This window comes from Sarcophilus harrisii, chromosome 5 (genome assembly GCF_902635505.1).
Source record: "Sarcophilus harrisii chromosome 5, mSarHar1.11, whole genome shotgun sequence".
NCBI classification, from domain to species: Eukaryota; Metazoa; Chordata; class Mammalia; order Dasyuromorphia; family Dasyuridae; genus Sarcophilus; species Sarcophilus harrisii.
The window spans coordinates 134422390-134446259 of NC_045430.1; the positions used below are offsets into that span (position 1 = coordinate 134422390).

Sequence of the window (23870 nt, forward strand, 5' to 3'; positions counted from 1 at the left end):
AATGAGTCAGACATAATTGTGATAGAATATTATTGTGCTAAAAGAAATGAAGAGAAACTTGGGAAGACTTATCTGAACTGAGGTAAAGTGAAGTAAACAGAAAAAGTAAAACTAGCTATGCAGTAGGCAATATAGTTAAGAGTAATTTAATAACTGATTAACACAATACTCTACATAATCCAAACGAATGTTGTAAAATCTCTACCACCAGATAGAAAATTGATTATCTCAGTGTATAGATTGAAGCATTTCCCTCTCTCTTTCTTTTCTTTTTTTTCTCCCTTGAGAACATGGCTAATTATCTTTCCCTGAAAGACTCTCTTTCCTAATTCCTGTATTATCATTAAAGGATAGCTACCATCATCCTAGTCACCCAGATTTGAAATCTTGGTGTCAACTATTCATTCTTATATCTGATCTCCTGTCAAATTTTGTCATTTCTCACATAGATGCCTCTTTATGTGCACTCACTATCACAGTTCCTCATCTCTTTCAGTCCACAAAAGCCCTTCCAACAGGTCTCCCTGTCACAAATCCCATCAATCTTTTACTTAGATGCTAAGATATTTTCCTAACATTTTACTCCCATGCTTAACAGGCCCCAATAGCTTCTTATTATTTCTAGGATCAAATACATACTTCTGTGTTTGGAATTTAAGTTCTTCAGAATCTAAAACTTTCCTACCTTTCTAGTCTTTCTATACTATGCTTGCCTCCATGTATTCCTGATAGTTAGATGAAACAGTGGATAGATCACTGGGCCTGGAGTCGGGAAAATCCAATGGACTCAGACTTCTTACTAGCTGTGGGACATTAAGCAAATCACTTAATGTCTATTTGCCTCTGTTTCCTCAAGGGTCAAATAAAGATAATAATAGCACTTACCTCCCAAGGTTGTAATGAGGATTAGAAGAGATAATATTTGTAAAAAGCACTTAGCAGAGTTCCTAGTATATGGGGGATACTATAGAAATGCTTATTCCCTTCTCTTATTCTGAAACATAGTGACATCAGTCTTCTTGCTCTTTCTTGAACACAATGTACTATATCCCATCTATGTCCCTTTTCAATGGCTGTCTCCTATAACTAGAATATTTTATCTCTTCACCTCCATCTCATCACTTTTCTTTCTGTCTTTCCCAATCGTTTTGAACATTTTTATTTAAATTTTTCTATTTCTCCCTTCTTCTTTCACCTCATCCTCCCCCCCCCCCAGATGGTAGGCAATCACCTGTAGATTATACATGTTGAATTACATAAAACATTTCCATATTAGTCATTTTGTATAAGACGACCAATAAAAAAAATGAAAGAAAGTGGAAAATGCTTTAGTTTGTGTTCAATCAATATCAGTTATGTTTCTGGAGGTGGATAATATGCTTCATCATTGGTCCTTTGCAATTATCTGCATTGTTGTTTAGCTGAGAATAGCTAGTAATTCAAAAATTTTAACCAAAACCAAACCAAATCAATTTTGGCTTAACCAAACCAAAATTACTGGTACTATGTACAATGTTCTTCTGCTATTGTTCACTTCACTATGCACCAGTTCATGTAAGTCTTTCCAGGTTTTTTGAAATCATTTTGCTTGTCATTTCTTATAGCATAATAATATTATATAACAAGCATATATCACAGCTTATTTAGTCATTCACCAGTTGATGGACATCCCTTTGATTTCCAATTCTTAGCCACCACAAAAAGGGCTGCTATCAATATATTTTGGTACAAATAGATACTTCTCCCATCTTATTTGATTGTCCTTGGTACAGACACATAGCAGTGGTATTGCTGGATCAAAGTATGCGCGGTTTTATAGCCCTTTGGGCATAGTCCCAAGTTGCTTTCCAGAAAGGTTGGATCAGTCACAACTTCACCAATAATACATTAGTTTCACAATTTTCTCACATCCCCTCTAACATCCAACATTTTCTTTTTTTATTATGTTAGTTATTCTGATAGGTGTAAAATGGTACTTCAGAGTTGTTTTAATTTATATTTCTCTGATCAATAGTGATTTAAATGATTTTTTCAAATGACTACAGATAGCTTTACTTTCTTTGCCATGATTTCTTTTAAGACTAAGCTCAAATCCTCACTTCTTCAGGATGCTTCTTCTAGCTCTACTTATACTATTGACATTAATACTATCTTTAGTCTACTCCGTATGTAATTGATATGTATATAGTTGTTTCCAGAATCTCTCCCCAAATAGAATATAAATTCCTTGAGAGAAGATGCAGTGTTTTCCCCTTTATTTGAATCAATGGTACTTAGCACACTGACTACTACAAGATATATGCACAATTCTTGCTTGTGTATTCATTGATTGTCAGAAATGGAACCAGACCCCTGGTCATTTCTAAAGGCCCCTTTCCTTGTTCTTTGTAAATCCTCCTCTTCCCCTTCTCACTAAAACTTAGACTCAGTTCTAAGAGATGGACTTTTGATTTATCTTGACCAGTATGTAAGTACTATAGTATTTTCTGTTTCTGTATGTGTACTCTTCTTCTCTATTCTAATTCCTTTATGGGGGATTATCTTTCCCCAGTAGAATATAAGTTCCTTGACAGCAAGTACTATTTTGCTTTCATATAAATATATATATCCACATGTGTATCAACACAATGTCTATCTCCTAGTAAGTACTTAAAATAAATACTTTTACATTTATTCATCCAACCATTCATCCATCCATTCATTGATTCACATAACTCATATCACTTCAGAGCCTGTGCTCTTTCCCCAACTACCTTTGCCTCCCATTTATACAAATGTTTGTTGTTCTGCTATGTCTGATTCTTCAATGAATCCATTTGGGGTTTTCTCAGCAGATATGCTGGAATGTTTGCTATTTTCTTCTTCTGTTCATTTTATAGATGAGGAAACTGAAATAAACATGGTTAAGTGACTTGTTCATGGTCATACATCTAGCAAGTATCTGAGACCAGATTTGAATTCAGGAAAATGAGTATTCCTGACTCCAGATTCAGCACTCTATCCACTAACATTTACCTTTGTATTACATGTATACATACATATATTTGAGTGACATTCTTCTAGAAAATTTCTAAAATATTATTCCTCACTTTGCCTTTGGCTGACCACACACTTACTTCTCCTTTTAGTTGTGATGCTATCACCCACTTAACTTTTTCTTTTAAAATGATATCTTTATAATAAGAAAGTATATCCTCCACTATTTGTTATTTATGGTTTTTTCCCCATCTTTTTTTTTTTTCTTTTGGATTTACTTAGAATATTTGACTTCAGCAAACAGAATGTGCACTTTATTATAGCTTGGAAAACTATAGGGAGCTGTACATCTAAATATTCCTGAGAGACTTCCTTACAATATGAAATGAACTTGGAGGTCACTTTCAATAGCTGTCATAGAGTTCCCAGGATTAGGTGAGAACCTGAGATTCCCCTCTCACCTACCTGAGTACTTGTTCTACTTGAGAATCACCAGCTCACTGATCTCTCATTGGATATTATTGTAGTAGTGGCTGTTTCAATTGCTAAATTATGGTTCAACTACGTTGTAGTTATGGAATCTTCTTTGTTTGGCTTGTCTGCCACTGATTTATAGAATGCTAAAAGCTTTTCTGTAGTAGGTATTCAAAAAAGTATTTACTGAATAAATTTATGAATGTTATGCTATTACAATTTACCCCCAATGTCCTGTCCTATGAATAGAACAGTATCTATTTCCCTTAGACTACTGAGTTTATTTCATGAAATCTTTTCAGATTCTACTAGTTTTTTTTTTTTTTTTTGAGAGCTATAGTTTTGCATATCAGTGGATTTGATTTAGGTTTGAATCATTATTACCTGTGCCATTTATTACCAGTGGGCTTTCTAAACACAGTTCCTAGCACATAGGGAGTGCTTGATAAATACTTGTTGATTTGACTTGGCATCCAGTGCTATTTTGAACATGTTCACTTTATCTCTCTAGCTCTTATTTTCTTCCTCTTTAAAATGAAAGGATTGGACTATATGACCCATAATCTAAGATGCCTTACATCTATGAGTTTAATAGCTTACAACCCTTCCTTTTTTAATATTATAGATGCTTTTACCCTTGTCTCAGTTTGCCGTTAAATAGCAAGTTGTTTTTGAAATGGAGGCATAAATCCAATATTTTTGTAGCTAGCTTTAAGGGTTTTTAAATCAGTCATAACCAATTGATATATTTCAAAGTTTCAGTTTACCTTATTGTGACAGCTACAGAGCATTAGTAGGCAAATTCTAGCTAAAGAAAATTGTGATTGGAACTATAAGAAGATAAGATACATGCTTTCAGCAGATGGGTAGCATGTTGTAATGGAATAAATGCACTTTGAGTCTATGAGGTCTGTGACTAAGTTTTGACTTATGAGGTGAGCAGAGTCTTCAAAATGAATATAATTGGATCCGTGATCATAATTTTTAATGGTGTTATCATGGGAAAAATCAAATTAACCTATGTGAACCTCAGTTTCTTTCTCTGAAAAATGAAAATAATACTTAGCATACTCAGTTCATAGCATTATTGTGAAGAGAGTATTTTGTAAAACTTAAAAGTTCTCCATAAATAGGAGCTATCCCCATTAATGTTATTTTCTATTACTTTTGCCTAGTATGTGTATATATCAATTCCAACTGCCTAACTCATCAATTTTTTCAAGACTTTATCCAAATCCTGCCTGCTTTATAAAGTCTTCTCTGATGGCAGTGACCTTTCTTCCTAAACTAGAATAGAATGTAATATTGCTATCATCATTTTTACTATGAACTATATTTCCCTATGACATCTCTTCTGTAGGTCTTCTATGTCATCATTTAAAATTTTTCTTGTTATTTAACTTGCTTTAAGAAGTCTTGTCTTGCATTCCAAACTAATAATAATAATAATAATAGCACATAATTGTTTGCTGATTTCAGGTTCCAAAAGTGCTTTAAATATTAGCTCTTTGGAATCTTATAACAAACTTATAAGATACATATATGCTATAATAAAAAGGATAGTAGACTTGAAAGACATAAGTTTAAATCAAGTCTTCTTTAATTATATAACCCCAAGCAAGTCACTTGACTCATACTTGCCTCAGTTGTCCCATCTGCAAACTGAGAAATGTAAAAATTTATCTCCTAGGGTTGTTGTGAAGATATAATGAGAAATTTGCAAAGTGCTTTGCAAAACTTAAAATGCCATATAAATGATCGATATTGTTATTTATATTTTTATTATCATCCCAAATTTGAGATGAGAAAATGGAAGATCAAAGAGATTACTTGTCCAATTCTCTAGATTCTAAACATAGTGTTCCTTTTCATTATTGTCATTGTTGTTGAGTCATTTCAGTTGTGTCTGACTCTTCATGACAAAAGTGGACTGATTTGACATTTCTTTCTCCACTTCGTTTTACATATGAGGAAACTGAGGCAAAGTGACTTGACCAGGATCAGCTAGTAAGGATTTGAGTCCTTATTTGAACATTGGTCTTCCTGACTGTAGGTCAGGCACTTTATCTATTTTACCACTTGACTACCATACTTAGGAGTAGAGAGCATAGATTTAGAGCTGTACATAACCTTTGAGGTAATAGAGTCAAATCCCCCTCATTCTGTAGAAGAGGAAACTAAAGGACAGAGAAGTGACTTGTTCAAATCTTCACACTTTAAGTTCAAGATTATGCTTTCTACCACATGAAAATTTTTACCTGATACTTCTTTATATGTTGTGTGGTTCCTTATATATAAAAGCTTAGTCAACTCTGCTCATTTCTTTATTATTTGCCCAAGTTCAATTCACAAACACTAATTGAGAATCTATTATCTTGGGCTGGGATCCGGGGATACATGAAAACAGTCACTGGCTCCAAGGAACTCACATTCTATTGGAAACCCACTTCCCAGGGTTTTTATCTTGTCAGGTTGACTATTTTGCCTAATGTGAGGAAAAAAACCAGGTTTTTCTTGGGACCAAATTAAGACACAGGAATTAGAAGTATGATTTTCATTGATGGAACTTACAGATGAGCAAATTGACTCTACAATGCAGGTTAGCACTTCCTCTGCAATTTATAGTCTTAGCTGACTAAAGCAGAGGTGGCAAACACTGCTGCTTGTGTCCCACATTACCAAATGTGCATGAACTAGATTGTAATGTAATTAGAAAGTCTTCAATGAAATAAAAAAATAAGATAATAAATAAAAATGTAATAAAATGTAGATAGCATATTTTAAAACTAAATAAATAGCTAGACTTTCATGTAAAGTTTAGGGAGGACCCTCATCCCCATCCCCTTCCATTTAACATCAGTGACTGAGAGCATTGAAAGGTTAAGTGACTTGTGTAGAGATACACAGCTAGTATTTGTCAGAAGTCAAACTTGAACTCAGGTTTTCAAGGTTCCGAGGCCAATTCTATTCACTAACTAACTCTTTGTGAACTCATTTGGGGTTTTCTTGGCAACAATACTAAATTGATTTGTCATTTCCTTCTCCTTCTCATTTTATGGATGAGGAAACTGAAGCAAACAGGGTTAAGGGTCCAAGGTCAGGTAGTTAGTAAGTCTCTGAAGATAAGTCAGGACCAGGACTCCACCCACTGTGCCATCTACCTGCCCTTCCACTAAACCATACTGTCTGTCAAATTATACATTTAAACTTTTAAAATAAAACAACCCCTACCCCAGTAATCTAAAAATATTCAAACCAAATATGTGTGTGTAGGACTGCAAGTTTGTAGACTGAGTTGTACATATACCAACCAATATATTTGCTTGTGAGTAGAGACCTACTTGACTTCATAGTGTTTTCTAGAATTTATGCATGAGGTAGGAAAGGAAGTAGATAGTTGCAGAAGATATGAGTAATCAAATCTGAAGGACTTTAAAAGAGCAAAACCAGTTTTCTGAAGAACAGTTGCCTCAATGTACTGCTTCAAACATGGCTCTTTATTCAGTGCATAGAGATTGTATTATACCATTTTCCCAAGTTTATTTTTCTGTCTATCACCTTCTTTAAAATACATTTTTACAAGACTCACCATTCCCAAGGAAAGATTGTGTATTTTCAGGGAAAATAGAAAGTGTGGCACTGACACCAATCTCCTGGCATGCATAACTTTTCTAGTGCGAAATTATTTGACACTTTTATGGTCAACTTTCCCATCAGCAAGAAAAATCTGCTTTGCCTTTATTTCTAGGAGAAATTATTTGGTGGGCACAAACGATCCCACATTTTCTGGCACTGTACAAATACTTCTGCTGTAAATCTGGTCCGGTAAGAAGATTGTTGGTTTAAGGAAAAAGATGAAACAGAAACAATTTATTCTCTCATCTTCAGTATACTATTGTTAAAAATTCTGCATATTGAGAGAGTTAGAAATACTTAGATTTTTATTTTTCTCTATCATCGCCTCCCTTTATGGTTGTGGGACAAATAATCAAGTTTGATTTTATGTATTGCATATAATGCATGTTGCAATCTGGAGTTTGAATAGTTTAAAAACAATGCAAAATGCCCACCATTATATTCTTATTTTTTGAAGGCAATGCATATTCAATGAATAATAAAGAACAGTACTGTGTTCTGCTTAGACTTGTTGCCTCATTTACTGCTAATTCTTCAGCATTGTGGCTTGCCAAGAGCTACCTAAGAACTGATTTCCTGATTTGTCATTTACTCCTCCACTGTCTAGCAATGCCTAACACTAAGAGATACAAGTGAGTGGGATGATAAGTCTACAGAGTATGTATTCTTACACTGCTTTAAAGAAGCTTATAAATGTATGTATATACTAGAGATGACCTGGAGAAAATAATGATAATAATCTCTGTGATTTGGGTTGTTCCATTAAAAATAATTTTCAAGTATAGTATCTTAACTTTAAAAATTGTTCTGTTGACAAATACTCTTTATTTTTTGTGTGTGATATAGAATAGAATCAATATCAGAAAATTATGAGAAAATTCTAGTCTTTCCTTTGGCATACTTAGAATTTGATAGGGCTAATGGCTATCAATAGAGGTAGTATGTTGTTTTAATATACAAGTATAAGTTTCACACAACTTTATGTTTCTTCTAATTTATATTCAACATGGTAATGATTTTCATTTAAATAGTAGAATTTACATGACAACAGATTCTAGGGCTCATTGGAGCAGCAGAAAATATTGGCTGACACAGAATTTCTAGTTTATAGAGTAAAAATTGAAATGGTCTTACTGCCAACAGATTTGCAAAGTGGACCATGAAGGTTATGTTACTTAGAGTGATCCTTTTCATTAGTCATAGAAGCCATTAAATCAATCCCATCTCTCTTCCTATCTCTATCTCTCTTCTTTGCCTTTGCTAATTAAAAAAGTTATGTGGGATACAAATTTTTTCTAAATGGCCAAAGACATGTCTTAAAACTGGAATAGGGACTTCTAAAATTGTAGATATCATTATGTTACTCTCACCTGTATTTATTAACTAAGTTTCTAGTCAGAAGTACCTCAAAGGTAATCTTGGAAAGGTATAACGATCTTCTGGTTTACTAGAGAAAGTTAGTCTAAAGGGGGTATCACTGGATGTAAGTAACAAGATGAAATTGAGCAAAGGGAAAATTAGGCTATCACCAAAGTTCTTAATAGGGAGAACTATTAGACTGTGAAATAGCCTTCCAAAAGCAGTGGTAGAAGTCATTACTTGAGTCATTTAAAAGTAGACTGGTCCAAAGCTTTCCAAAATATAGTACACTATGGGGATCAAACCTACATTAGCAGTGAAAGGAGGTAGATGATCTAATAATCCCTTCTTCCTCACTAAGTACTATGATTGTACTGATTTTATGTGTCTCCATCTATGATATATAATCTTCCATCATTTTATTCTGCTTCTTGGTAGCAATTTGAACAAAGTAATCTAATGCAGGATTGCACTGAGTTAGCAAATCTCATAGGAGGCTAAAATCAACAGTAAACTCAACATAATACAAACCAGAGCAAGTACAAACGAAATAGGTTCCCTACTAGTTTTCTAACTGTATGCTTGAATACATTTGTCCAGAGTTTTGTCCAGGGAAAACAAATTTTGCTCCAGTGTTCTGGCCTCATTCCAACATGGATAACTGCATTCTTCCCTCCTGTTGTTTCAATGGGGATTAAGTATTAATTTTCATTTCCTTTCTCAAATGGTTTCCTGGGATGCTGTTGTGTGGTTGTTAAAGAAGTTGCCACATTTCATCCCTAAAGACAGCTAGCTACATGCTGATAGTAGGCAACCAGATCTCTAAGAGTTCTTGTATCACTTTGTTACCAATCAGCCTTAGAGGACAGGGACAAGAGACAATGACATTAGTTGTAAAAAATACTTCATGATTAAGGGCAATTAACCAGTGAAGGACTATCAAGGTATAACAATGTGAACTTTTAAAATGAAGATAGATAGTTACCTATCTTGGATGACTTAAATGTTCACCTGACTAGAAATACGGGACTGGGACAGATAATCTCTTAAGGTCCCTTCCGGTTATGCTTCCAGTGACAACAGAAAATAAAGATAAGCAAAACTAAGATGTCACTTTGTGTTACCCTTACATATTTTTCATGGCTATATTTACATGATGTATAGAAGTAAGTGTCAACCAAACCAAGGAACTAGGTCATGTTTTAAGTATGCAGCTGCTATGGGACATCAGAGTTTCTCTCTTACCATTTTCCCACTAGTTCTCCATTCTGTTTTGCTCATTCATTTGTAAATACTATCCCACAAAATGAGGTAGCTCATTGAACTTAATTTTACTAATTCTGATATCTGTTTCCTTTCTCTTGGTGTCACCTTATTTTTCTCAACTCACTGATCACATGTTACTGAAGTGTGAAAATACAACCCAAGGGAAGAGAAAAGCTTCTTATCACATAGTTCTAGCCTCATCCGTATGCTGGCATCATTTTCACTACTACACTTAAGCAAATGTGTCAGCTTTTACATTAAAATATTTCATGGCAAAGAACAAGAAAATATATTAGAAGATTAGAAAGGTTATGCTGACAAAAATAATTTTCTTCTATCATCACTCAAAAAATCTGTCTACTGATATAATTGTTAATTCAACATGGGTTTTCACTTGTTCCATGCACAGAAACCATAAAGAGACTGAACAGTAGCTCAAAAATGAGTGAAATTACTTCTGATTAAAAACAACAAAACAATAACAACAATAGCAACAAACTAATTTCTTGTTAGGTAATCAGTCAACTTTGGAAGAGGGATGATTGAGATTTCGTAGGACTTTCTTCTAGAATGAGTGGCTCTTTGTAAATTTAAGATTCTTAAAAATTGACATCATCCAGAAGGTAGAAAAATTTACCTTATAAATTTTGAGTCCAATATCTGAATGTAGAGATAATGTCATGTGAATGACTTATATCTTTTTCTTTTAAAATCTTTTAAATATTACTAAACAACAATTCAGAACATCACAAGGTCCTGAGGGGTGGGCAACTTACACAAAGATGTTGAAGACACATGCTAATCAGAATTCTTAATTCAAATCTAATTATACTGAAATATACTTTCATGCAGAAACAGTTGATTTTAAAATAAATCCAATGAAACCTACTAGGCTTAATGATAAATTATTAATGTTTTATCTTCAAATGGAATGCCTGTTTTTGTCAGAGAAACAATGAGGACACCTTCTCCTGAAGGAGTATCTGGCAGGTGGCTCTAAACAATTAACCCAAAGAAGCTCCAAGTTAAGATCAGCTAGAGGTCCTTCACTCTCACTGTGACACCATTAACCTTAGCTTTGAACATATTTATTGTTCCTTTTTTTGCATGATAGAAGAATAAAGAGAAATTCAAAACAATGCCTGCTACACAAGCGGACATACTAGTTAAAATATTTTGTCAAATGGTAAAGGATTTAACACACAGACCTGCAAAAGTGTGCCTGTGCTGCTGTTGAATTGTTTTCTTAAAATACCAGTTCTTTGAAATGATTAATTAAAAGGCAATGTTGTGGGGTAGTTTTATTTATTTAAATAATTTTTCATTTAGCTAAAGATGTGAATCTTTATCTATTCTCTAAAACTAAGGCAAAGGTGAGGTGAAGATAGTCAAAATTAGGGAATTCCTAAAAAACAAAAAACCACCACCAACAAAAACCCCACACAATGTTACCCAGTCTCTTTCTGGATCCTAGCATCACCCACCCTCTCTGACTTATTTGTTAGAAGAGAAAATGAACCAGAATTGATGAATAAGATCTATTCTCAGTCTGGCTTTTGGATTTTTTTCTCTCTCAAGCTCAAAGGAGTAAAGGGCATTGAGTTTAGGAGTCTTTCCAAGCTCACAGTCTGGAGGATCAACCGCTGACCAACATCTGGCGGCAGGCTCTCTCCCTCCTTCAAGCTGCAGTATAGCCAAGGTTTCTCTTATCATTCTGTCCTGCTTACTGACAGAATCTCTACATTCATGAAAAACATCACTGGGACAGGCATCGAACTGCCACCCATTCATTCATAAAGCCAAATAAAATCTGCAGATGGAAATAAATCATTAGCTTCTGAGCAGAGCTGGATTCTGTTGGCTGGGGAGGTGTGAGCCTCCTGGGTCCTGTGATCAGTAGTTAGCCTCATCCCATCCTTGAACACCTCTACCTTGAATCCTCTTCCTTTATACATCCTCCATCCAACACACACACACACACACACACACACACACACACACACACACAGCCTCTGTCCCTCCAGTATCTTTTCAAAAGAACCACAGGAACTGGTCTCTTCTCTTGCTTCAACTTTTGCGGTCTGAGTCCCTCCCGGTGCCTGGACATCACTCCTCCCTCACCTCTCCCTGAGGGACCTGTCTCTTCCGAGCTAGCCCCTTACCGTGCACTGAAGGCAACTCCTGCCTGAGGCTGGTGCTGGCAGCGGCTGCTGCGGCTGCTGCTGCTACTCCCGCTGCTCCTGGGCTCCGGCGGCTCATGGTTTGTTCTCCGCATCCGACACAAAAGCAGCAGCGCCCCGGCTTTGTCCTTTCCAAATCCAAAGGGGGAACTTAGTTTATCCCCGAAATGGCCAACTTGTGTGAACTGCTTCCTGTCAAGAGCGTCCCCTCTTTCTCCTCTGCTAGCTGGACTGGGGCCCGATGGCAGAGCATCAAGGCCTCCGGAATCAGTGGGGAGTGGGGGAAAGGGAGGGAGGGAGAGGTTGAGGAGGGGGAGAGAGGAAGAAGGAGGTTGGAAGAAAGGGAGAGTAGAGACCAGGTGGTCTTCCTGGAAGGGGAGGGGAGCCGAGCCGAGCAGAGAGGAACGGAGTACTTCACAGCCTACTAACCCTCCTCCTCTCTCCAGCCTTCAGGCAAACCCACTTCCCAGGCACCAGAGCAACTTTCCTTCTTGGTCAGACAAAAAACATCCTTTCTATTTGGGGCTCTCTGTTGAGATACAGACCGCCTAGAATCTCTCTCTCTCTCTCTCTCTCTCTCTCTCTCTCTCTCTCTCTCTCTCTCTCTCTCTCCCTCCCTCCCTCCCTCCTTCCCTTTTTCTCTTTCTTCTTTCTATTGTCTTTTCTTTGAATGTCTATAAAAAGCCAAGGCTTCACGTTACTAACTAGAATAGGTGAGGAGGCTATGAAGAAGTGTTGAGGGGAAGGTAGGGCGATTTTGCAGATTGCTTTGCATCAGTACGAATTCCATTCACTTTCGGAAAAGGTAGATGTATATATACATCTACATATATACGGATATATAGATACAAAAATATACACGTATCTATTTTAAGGAGATGAGAGGTAGGGATTAGGATGGTATGGAACGTAGGCTGCTTTAACTTTGAAAGCTGACTATTGCTCTCAGCTCACTCGGAAACAGGGATTGACAGTTTGGGGAAAAACACCCCAGGGATCCTCATGCTTAAAGGTGACTGCAGGTTGGGAAGGGGGACAGGAGAAAGAGGGGAAAAAGAGAAGAAGAAAGCGAATGACTCTCCCTATGCACTGTTCTACCCCACAAGCTATGTAACTGTACTGATCATGAGGAAACCAAAGAAAGCTGGAGCCGAGCAATTCTCTGGGCAATACTGGAAGACGCTCTTGTTTCCTAGCAACTCTCATCAATCTTGGGATGGGCTCTCTCTAAAGCGATTCTATTGGACTAGTCCGAGGGAGAGGCCACACCCCTTCAAGGCTGCTTGCTAGTGCTTTTTTCCATTCTCCAAAATTTCTTAAGAGTAAAGAGAGTATGTGAGTGTTGAGCCCTCACCATTCCTTTCCTTTCTGATGCTTACACACCTCTCGGGAAGGCATTTGTTTTTCTCTAGTCGTTACTTTTGATTCGACTGACAATGAATTTTCTTGATTTTCTTTACTTTCCCTTTCAAAAAAGAAAAAAGAAATAAAACCATCTTAAAATGAGGCTATATTCGTGAAATAGGAAAAAAAAGGGACACAACACACCCCACAAAGGCACTAACTAAAGTGAAATTCCAAGAGTCTATCTTTTAAAATCATATTCCACACTTTCAAAGAATCATAAAACTTTCGTTGTTTTCCTTGTCGGTGAAATACTAACATTTTGTTTTAACAAAGGGCTCAGTGATGTGGAGACAATTAAATATAGAGCTTCAAATGCTACATTTGTTTTTTTAATATTTAATGTTAAGTTGTTTAACAACTGCCTTCTTTTGTAATCTAGCCAGCTCATTTAAAGTATAGAAATAATTTTATGGGCTTTTCTTCTAGGGAACCAAAGTCATTTAGGAAGACATGTTCCTATATATTTCCTTATGAACTTTACTGAAACTGCTGAATAAAATAGAACTTAAATGTTATGGATTTATAGACCATAATTTTGTTTATAAGAACATTCCTCTTCTGTTATGTCAAGAGAATATTATTGTGGCTAAAGTGAAACAACAACAATAATCACCTCCATTTTATAATTCCTGGATATTAGCTAATGAGTCCCCAATGAGAAAAACTCTCACAGGACATAATCTAACAGTCACAACCCAGGAGACAATCAATGTAAATTAGAAGGCTGCTAAAGCCCAGAAAGTTAAATGTTTACAAATATCCAGGTTATGCTAAGTGCTTTATCATCAGTAAAAGGTCAAGACCACAGCCTTTATATTCTCATGGAATGTGCCAGTAAGCACCTTAGATACCTGGACTTTCTTAAAGCCTTATCTGGAGTGGGGGGGAGGGCACTAGTTTTCTGTTATCTTTTATCTTCCCCTGCCTCAGATGTATCTCCTCCTATTTCCAACCTCCTCCCACCCCAGAATATCGATAGTCTAGGAAAATCATATGAAGTTAAATTACTCACCCCCCCCCCCATCTAAATTGTTCTAATTCAATTCAGGGAGGAGAAGTGGGGGCATTGCCCAGAAATGCATTTAGCAGAGGAATGAGACAATTGTCCATCTATCATCAATTCTGATCTCAAAGAGCTTATTTCCCAAGATGGATGAACTGATTTCTTTCATCTACAGTAATGTTTTGTGCAGCATAGGTGCTTACTAGATATTTGTAGAATAGAACTGAGCAGTGGGATAATATGTAGGATTTTGTTTTGTACTGTTAGAGTTATATCCCTTTTGCATGTTTACTTTCAATATTGACTTTCAATATAACTTTAAGATTTTTCTTTTATTATGGTGTTTTATCCCCTCACCTCTATCTCATGTTACTTTTAAAAAGTCTCTAGAGATAACAATTTTCATTGGAAGTTCATCCTCAAAAACAAATGACATGTTTATTAAGAAGATAATGTCTAGTAAAAGAACCTAAATAAAATAAAATAGAAAAAAGGATAATAATTTTCATTCCTCCTGACCAACATCTAATGTTCTGTTTTCCTTTGCAAAAAAAAAAAAAATCACTTATCCTAAATATAACTGATTTGTTATGGATCTCTAAAGCTCTATACCTTTCTACCTATTCAACCAGGTTATTCTATTCAGTTCCATGTCATTTAATTTGCTGTTTTGAATTCCCTTTGGTCTATCAGTATTTAATCAAATGATTAAAATGGGATGAAGTCTCTTAAAGATCATTTAGAGACAACACCACAATTTATGATATGATGTCCCTTTATGTAGCCTTTCAATTATACCCTTTTGTTGAAGTAATATTGAGGTTTGATTATGTGTCATCATTCACAGCTCAGAATATCACAAACAAAATGCCATACATTCTCCTATCTCTATCTTGAGATTATGTAGCAGCAGCAAATACTCTAGAGCAGAATCTCAATAGCAAATCTCTATTAGCTCAACCTAGAAGCTATTTTTTTTTTTTTTTTTTTTTTTGCAAACTCTTGCTGCCTAGTCATAGAATATAGCTATCTTGATCATCTGGTTTGATATCTCTTAGCTGTGCCTTTGTCTGTTCTTTATACCTTTCTGTTACTAAATTTTCCACTTATTTTCTTTGTCAAAAATGGTCCTGTTAAACACTAGAAATATGGTACATGGATATATAAATGTACATATGCAATATACACGTAGATATTGATATGTCGTACATATTGTTATTGTATATTTTACTATTGCTCTTTTCCAAAATGGACTTGATAAACCCTAGAAAACTGATACATGCATACATATATGTACATGTGCAATATACACATTATAATTGTGCATATTACTAAATTTTACTTTATTATCCTTTTCCAAAATGGTTCTGCTTAACACTAGAAACAATGCATGCCCATATACATGTACATATATTATATTCTTGTATGTATTATACATGTTATATTGTACATAGTATATATATTATTATATTGTACACATATATTAAATATGTCCTTGCAGAATGAAATGTCAGAATAATATTACAAATTCATCTCTAATTTTGTGACTATTATTGTCCTTTCCTTATTATGATTTTGCTTTCCAAATTTTTTTCTGCTGTAAAGAATTAGTTATGATGGTTCTTCTCCAAGAGTATGAATTTATGGGTTTCTAAATATTTTCCTCTTGGTTTATCTGCAAATCCTGTTTTAACTTTACTGGCTTATTTTGAATCTTATCAACCCCAGATTTCCCAAATGATGAACTCTTAGCCGTTAACTAGAAAAAAGTCCTTTCAACCTTACCTTGAAGACCTTAAGGTCAAAAATTTTGGTTCCCCTTTTTCTGCTGATCACTAGTTGAGCAGGTCAGCTAACTTAGCCAAGACTCAGTTTTTTCACCCGAAAAATGGAATAATATGTAAAATTATGTGTATGTAAATATGTAAAATTAAAGCAAGTAATAACTGTTCTTTTAATCATATAGTATTAAAAGTCAAAATGAGTTACTATACAATGTTTTACAATATTCCTAATTTTATGGAATATTTCATATTCCATAAAATGTAAAATATTTTATTATTATTATTTATTACTTTCTTACATGTACCACTTGACTCATAATCAAAGATTTTCAATCTTTCTGAGTGTGAAGTTTCCACAAATGATCATATGGTTGAATATTTCCATTCATTCAACATATTGGCTGGCTCTATTTTCTATTGTAATCTCTATTGCATCAATACAGTAGGAGAAATAAAGGAAAAAACAATGATTTTTTTGCTTAGTATATATCAGGCAATGTTGTAAGTACCAGGAATACCAATAGAAAAAAATCTCTGGCATCAAGAAGTTTACATTCAAATATAAAGAGATAATACATATATGTAAGACAGTCCCTTCAGTGAATTAGCTTATAATTTCCTTTGGGATCATTATATAATGATCTCCCACGTCTTTGGCCATGTTCAATATACTTTGCTGGCTGCCACTCATAATGGTGGTTCAGTGAACCTGTTTCCAGAAATGTATAATGGAAGGAATGAAGTCCTTTGCCTCCCTCATCTAAAATATGCAGCAAGTATTACATTTCCTGTTGGGTTACTGAGGAGAGAAAAAGCCTTTTCAATTGGCTGCTGACCCAGAACTGAATCTGAATACAAAAGACTTGAGCAAATGAAAGCTTTCTCTCTTTCCTAGGCAACTTTTGAGGGAGAAGGGGGAAAATGCCTCAAATGAGAAGAACCTAGAGGTATGTTGAGTCAGCCACAGAAGAAAGGAAGTAATATGTTGCCTACCATTGACTTTCCTCTCTCCATGTTACCATGTGTCAGCACATGATGTCACCTGTTTTTATTTCTTGTGAGTGTAGACTTTATTTTCTTCATCTTAGGTGAATCAATATCAGCGATGAAATAGAGCAGATTATGTTCTTGTAAGCTTTGAAAGGCCTCCAGATGCTAGTCCTATGGTGGATCTTCTGACCTTTGTTGTATATTATGCATTTTCTCCATCATTTACTTTTATTCTCCTAATTTACCACCTATAGTGTTTGCAAATACCCCAATATAAGTAGTTTAGAAAGAGCATTCAATGAGGAATTAAGAGAACTGCGTTTCTCTAATGGAGCTATCATCAACTTCCTCTGGGACCTTAACAAAGCCATTTAACCTCAGATTCACAGAATTTCAGAATTGAAAAGGATCCTAGAAAATATTTAGTTTGAACTGTTCTTAAAGAGGAATCACTTCAGTAACAACTCCCAGAAAGTAGTCAATCAAGCTTTGCTTGAGAGTTTCTAATAATAAGTAAAGAGAAACCTATCAATTCTGCAGACAACTTACTTCATTTTTAATTATGATTAAAAATTTCCTATTGCACTGAGCTCAAATATACTCCAGTTTCTACCTCTTAACTCCTAGTTCTGGCCTCTGACAACAGGCAGAATGTAATGCCAAAGAAACTGAGGCAGGAGAGAGATTAGAGAGGTTTTTTTTTTAATATTTTATTAATTGAAGAGCATAGTTGACTGGACAGGACTCTCATCTCAAAGTATCTAGCGATGAATGGGAGAATCCCAAGTCTTTTTATACCTTTTCAAACAAAGAAGGGGACAGAAGTGGGAAACTTCTTCACAGACCCATTTGGTTCTGTCAGGATGGGGGTGGTGGTGGTGGCCATAAATTCTTACTAAAAGCTAGAGTCAGGATGTCTGAATAAACAGAAGTAAAGATGTCAATGAGGTATCTGGAATAGTCTTATCTTTTGGAATATTTTAGAGGGATAGTGTAAATTCTTGAGGACAGAAAGAGTCAGGAAGTCTGATCTCCCCCTCTTATCTTGAGTCTTACATTGACAATTTATAACCTTAGAGCAAATGGTCCTCAGCCTTAATGGAGCAGAGGGGGGTTTTACAACTAAGGGGATGAGGCAGAACAGTTAAGGAAACAGAACTATTCAGGGAAACTCAGTCAGGACTAGCTCAGGGAAACTAGTACAGGGAAACTGAGTCAGGACAGTTGAAGAGAACTGTGGCACAACGAGCAATTCTAATATTCCTATCATGTATTAATTAGCCCCTCAAACATTGGAAAGCTGTAGTTATCTTTTTCACCTCTCTACTAACAACAGTTTTCTCCTTTTCTCAGTTCTTACTTTTCTTAACAGTATCTTTGATACTGTTGATCACTCTCTCCTCATTGATAGGCTTTTCTCTCTAGGTTAGTGGATCATCTCTTTCTTCTGGTTTTCCTCCCAACTACTGGACCACTACTCTGTCTTCTTTGTTGGATTTTCCTCCAGATTATGCCTTTAACTGTAGATGTCCCTTAATTTTGTTCTGGGCCCTTTTTCTCTTCTTCCTCTATACTACTTCACTTGGTTGTCTCATCAGCTCCTATGGATTTAATTATCATCCCCATGTTCATTTTTCACGAATCTACCTTCCTGATTGGGTCAGGCCCCAATCTCTCTCCTAACCTTTCCTAATCTTACATCTGCAAGTACCTTTCAGACATTTCCAATTGAATGTTCAGTAAACATCTTAAAATATATATATCCAAAATAGAACTCATTCCCTCTTCCAACCAACTTTACCTATTACTGTAGAATTCAATACCATTTTCCTAATCCCTCAGGCTCACAACATAGGGGTCATACTGGATTTCTCACTATCTCTCACCCACTATAACTGAACTGTTGCCAAAATTTGTTGATTTCTTATTTACCTTTGCAAAATCTTCTGAATGCAGGCATCCCTTAAAGATATTTAAGGTTTGATTGCAAACTCTGCAATAAAGCAAATATTACAATAAAGTAAGTCACAAAATGTTTTGATTTCCCAGTATATATAAAAGTTATATTTATTTTATACTGTACACTATTAACTGTGCAGTTGTATAATGTCTAAAAATGTACATACACTAATTTTAAAAATACTTTGTTGCTAAAAAAAAATGCTAACCATGACCTGAACTCTCAGCAAATCATAATCATATTGTTGGTGGAGGGTCTTGCTTCAGTATTGATGGCTGTTGATTGATCAGAGTGATGATTGCTGAAAGCTTGAGTAGGGGGTGCAATAACAATGTCTTAATAAAATAAGACATTTGCTGCATCAATTAACTCTTTTCATGAAAGATTTCTCTGTAGCTTGAGATGTTTGATAGCATTTTATTCCCAGTTAAACTTCTTTCAAAATTGGAATCAATCTTCTCAATTCTTGCCATTCTTCTATCAAATAAGTTTATTTAATATTCTTCAAGGTTATCACATCTCAATAAATAGGGAGGCCCTTGGAAAGGGAGAGAGATGAGACAACTGCCAGTCAATGGAGCAATTAGAACACAAACAACATTTAGCAATTAAATTTGCCATTTTATATGGGCACAGCTCATGGTGCTCTAAAACAATTATAAGAGTAATACAAAAGATCATTGTTCATAGATCACCGTAACAGATATAATAATAATGAAAAAGTTTTTAAAATTGTAAGAATTACCAAAATGTGACAAAGAGAAATGATGTGGCTATATGCTATTGAAAGAAAAAGGTTCTGGTAGATTTGTTTGATTGAAAGTTATCACAAACCTTTAATTGGTTAAAAAAAAAAAAAAGCAATAGCTGTAAAATGCAATAAAACAAGGTATACTTGTACGTTTCCTTCTCTCTATACTGCTATCACTCTAATGCAGGCCTTCATCACTTCATATGTTGATTACTGAAAGAGTCTGCTGATGGGTCTGCCTTTCTCATATCTTTTCCCAATCCAATAAATTCTCCACTCAGCCATTAAAATGATTTTCCTAAAATACAGGTCTGATCATGTCATCTCCTACTTAATAAACTCCAGTTATTCCCCATTGCCCCCAGTAGCAAATTCAAAATGCTTTGCTTGACATTCAAAAACTCTTCATAACCTATCCTCCTCTTACCTTTCCAGTCTTCTTATACCTTATTCCCAATACATATTCTCTAAACTTGTGACACTGGATTCTTGGTTGTTCCATGAACAAGACATTCCATCTCTCATCTTTGGACATTCTCTATGCCTATATCCCATGCTTGAAATACTTCTCTTCCTCTGCTCCCTCTACTGATTTTTTGGCTTCTTTTAAGTTCTAACTAAAATCCCTCCTTCTAATGAATCCTTCCATTATCCATCTTAATTATAATAACTTTCCTCAGTTAATTATCTTCTGTTTATTCTGTATATCATTTGTTTTTTATTTATTTGCTTACAAATTTTCTCCCTCAGTAGATTGTACACTCCTTGGGGGGGAGAGGAATAGATACTTTGCTTTGCTCTTTTTGTATCTCTACTGCTTAGTATAATGCCTGACACACATTTGATGGTTAATTAATGTTTAATCACTGATTTATTGATTCTGCTTTTTAGACTAAATTGCTCTAGTTCATGAAGCTAAATATTCACACAGTATATCTTATAGACATCCTATAGATAGGATTTGTATACATACATATATGCATGTGTATGTGCATGTGTATAGGTATGTGTACACTTTACAAAGCCAGTGTTTTTTCATATACATAGATGTAGATAGATATATACATATATAATGCTTATATATAACAATACTCATTATATATGGCATATACATATATTTATATGATCATATACATACAAATACAGTTAATTCTCATCATTTGTGGTACTTTTATTTATAAAGTCACTTGGAACACTGATACTGAACTATTGCTCCTAGGGGAAATAGAGGGTTAAGTTCCTGTGAACCTCTGGTCACAATATTTTCTTTAGCACTTTCAATGACAATTTTATGTACAGGTCAGCAAATTTCTTTTTCCTTTTCCTGGAAGTACATGGTGTTGAAATTATGATAACAGCACTATAACTCAGAATAGAATGAAGTTTATTTAACATACATATTTTCTCCATAAGTGACATCACAGAATTCTTGTGCTTAGAAACACTATAAGACATTTCAGCTCTGTTCTGGGGGGCTGTTTTAAATAGCAAAATCCCAAACAAAAAAGCAAAAAAAAAAAAAATGTGGCATTAATTAGATTGCTAAGAGGACATTTGGAGAACTGAGACAAGAAGGCAGAACATCATCTTGTTCAATCTCAGCTAGGAATGTTCACCACCAGTGAGTCAAATTTCTTGCTACTCTATGCATGAAAATGAATAACCATGAAAGTACCATGACCCTTGATTTTGGAGTTACAATAATTTTAGTGAGTAGGAAAATTTACTAATACAAAATTTTCAAATAATGAGGATCAACAGTGTGTCCTTCTGAGAGACACATATTGAATGCTTTCTTATATAATCCTCCGATATTTTTTAAAAAAACTTTAAATCACTAAATTTGGGCAAGTCTAATGGTAAATTTAGCATAAAAATATGTAGAGACAAGGTTCCAAATGAGATTGATGATACTGGGTGTAATCCTAGGAGGAAAGGTTAGATAAGACACTAGTCTTTGTTTAGCCAATCTTCTCTGAGCTAATTCTTTTTGAAACTAAATAGGATAAAATACAAACACTAAAAGCAGACCTGTAATTGTAAACTTTTTATTTGAACAAATCTCTGGATTCTAAGCATTGCTCCTTTATACACCTAGATTGTGCATTTGCTGGACAGATCTAATCTATGTAACTCCACATGGGTGGCTATCAATAAATGTCAAACAATAATAATGCTTATTAAAAGTGATGATTGATATCAACCACTGGCCAGGATTGGGATACATACATTGATCATGTGACAAAGCAAACAAAGTTGATCTATGACATCATGAACTCTGAATAACCTGAAAGACATAAGATCTTCAAAAATGCCCACCAAACACATCTACTTAAATGTTCAGACTTGACCATGGCTTTTTCTTTTTTTTTTTTTTTAAATAAAAAATAGCTTTTTATTTTTCAAAATACATGCAAAAATAGTTGTTAACATTCGTTCTTGCAAAACATTGTGTTCCAAATTTTTCTCCCTCTCTCCTTATCTCCTTCTTCCTGGGACAGCAAGCAATCCAACACAGGTTAAACATGTGCAATTATTCTGAACAAATTTCTACATATATCATGCTGCTGATTTTCTTAATGGGTTTTAAAGGTAAGATGACAGTCCAACCAGGGAGAAGGAAGAGAATGTTCCTATCAGACAAGAGGTAGCATGGAATGCTACTAGCTATCCTCTTTTTAAATTTAAAGATTGTTTAATGCTTTACCACAGGGTCATGGAGAAAATATTGCTATAGATTACCTTCTCTGTGCTTCATACCTGAAGAAGCTAGTTTTGCCAATTCTTAGTGATATTAAGGGAAATCATTCTGATGTCTATCCTAGTCTTTGTCTAATTTAGCCATGTAGTTTCTTCTTATCAGCCACCACTTGGCCATTAAATAGGTCATAATTTTTCCAGCATAATTTTAAAGGGTACAACTTATTAAGCCCAATATTTTTAGAAAATGAAAAAACAAAGATGCTTAAATTTATGGGGGGGAAAGAAGCTCTATTCTTTCTTTCAAGTCTAGATTCTATTATTCCATTTTACCTTATATACAGGTGGCTGAGTGGCATAGTAGAATGCACTGGGAAGTCTCATCTTCTTGAGTTCAAATCTGTCCTGTGTGTATCTGGACAGGTCATTTGATCCTATTTGCCTTGGTTTCCTTATTTGTAAAAAGGGCTGGAGAAGAAAATAGCAAACTTTTCTGGTGTCTTTGCCAGGAAAATCCCAAACTAGATCATGAAGAATTTCACATGAGTATAAAATGATTGAATAACAATATATCTTAAATACTTAGCACTTAGATTTGGTGTTGATCTTTGGAATTTTGTGACCCTGAGCAAGAAGGTGTGGAAACTATATCCCCAACCCCAAACTTCTGAGTTTTCATATATCACAGCATTATAGGTAATAGATTTAAAACTAGAAGGGATTTTAGAGGTCAATGATTACAAAGAGCTCATTTTTAGATACCAGGAAATAGAAGCCTTTAAAAGTCAGAGATTTATTGAAAAGCATTTCCTGGCTGGAAGACCAGCTAGGTGGTGCAGTGGATGCAGTGCTTATTCTAGCCTTAGGAAGAGTTTGTGAATCAAATCTGGCCTTAGATATTGTCTAATTGCCTGAACAAGTCAGTTAATCCTGTTTGTCTTAGTTTTCTCATCTGTAAAATGGACTGGAAAAGGAAATGGTAAACCATTTCAGTATCTTTGCCAAGGAAACTCCAACTGGGGACATGAAGAGTCTAACAAGACTGAAAAACCATTAAAAAATTACACTTCTTGCTATTTCAGTCATTATCCTAAATTTCCTCATCCTTCTTCCTTTGAAATTTCATTCTGCCCCTACAACTAGGGAATACATGCTTATTGACTGATAAGGAATTATTTTTCATTTCTTTTTATTCCTAGGACTTAGCACAAAGGCTGACACATAGTAAGCACTTATCATTATCTTTTCTTTTTTGAAATTAGATCTCTATCTCAACTGAGTTGAACTACTCATAGGCCTGATCCCACCTTGGCCCTTTTTAAGCCCTAATTTGGATTCAACATATTGAATTGGTGACAGTGTGGACACCTGATAGATGTATCCT

General features: G+C 35.0%; 1 protein-coding gene across 1 annotated transcript in view; it reads right to left on the reverse strand.

Moving 5' to 3' along the window:
- The window catches only part of GRM3 (glutamate metabotropic receptor 3), a 272331-nt gene extending 259834 nt beyond the window's left edge, over nt 1-12497 (reverse strand). The window contains exon 1 of the mRNA XM_003771437.4: nt 11874-12497. The gene's annotated coding sequence lies outside the window, so the exon portion shown is untranslated. The remainder of the gene's footprint in view (nt 1-11873) is intronic.
- Between the last annotated feature and the right edge of the window lie 11373 nt (nt 12498-23870).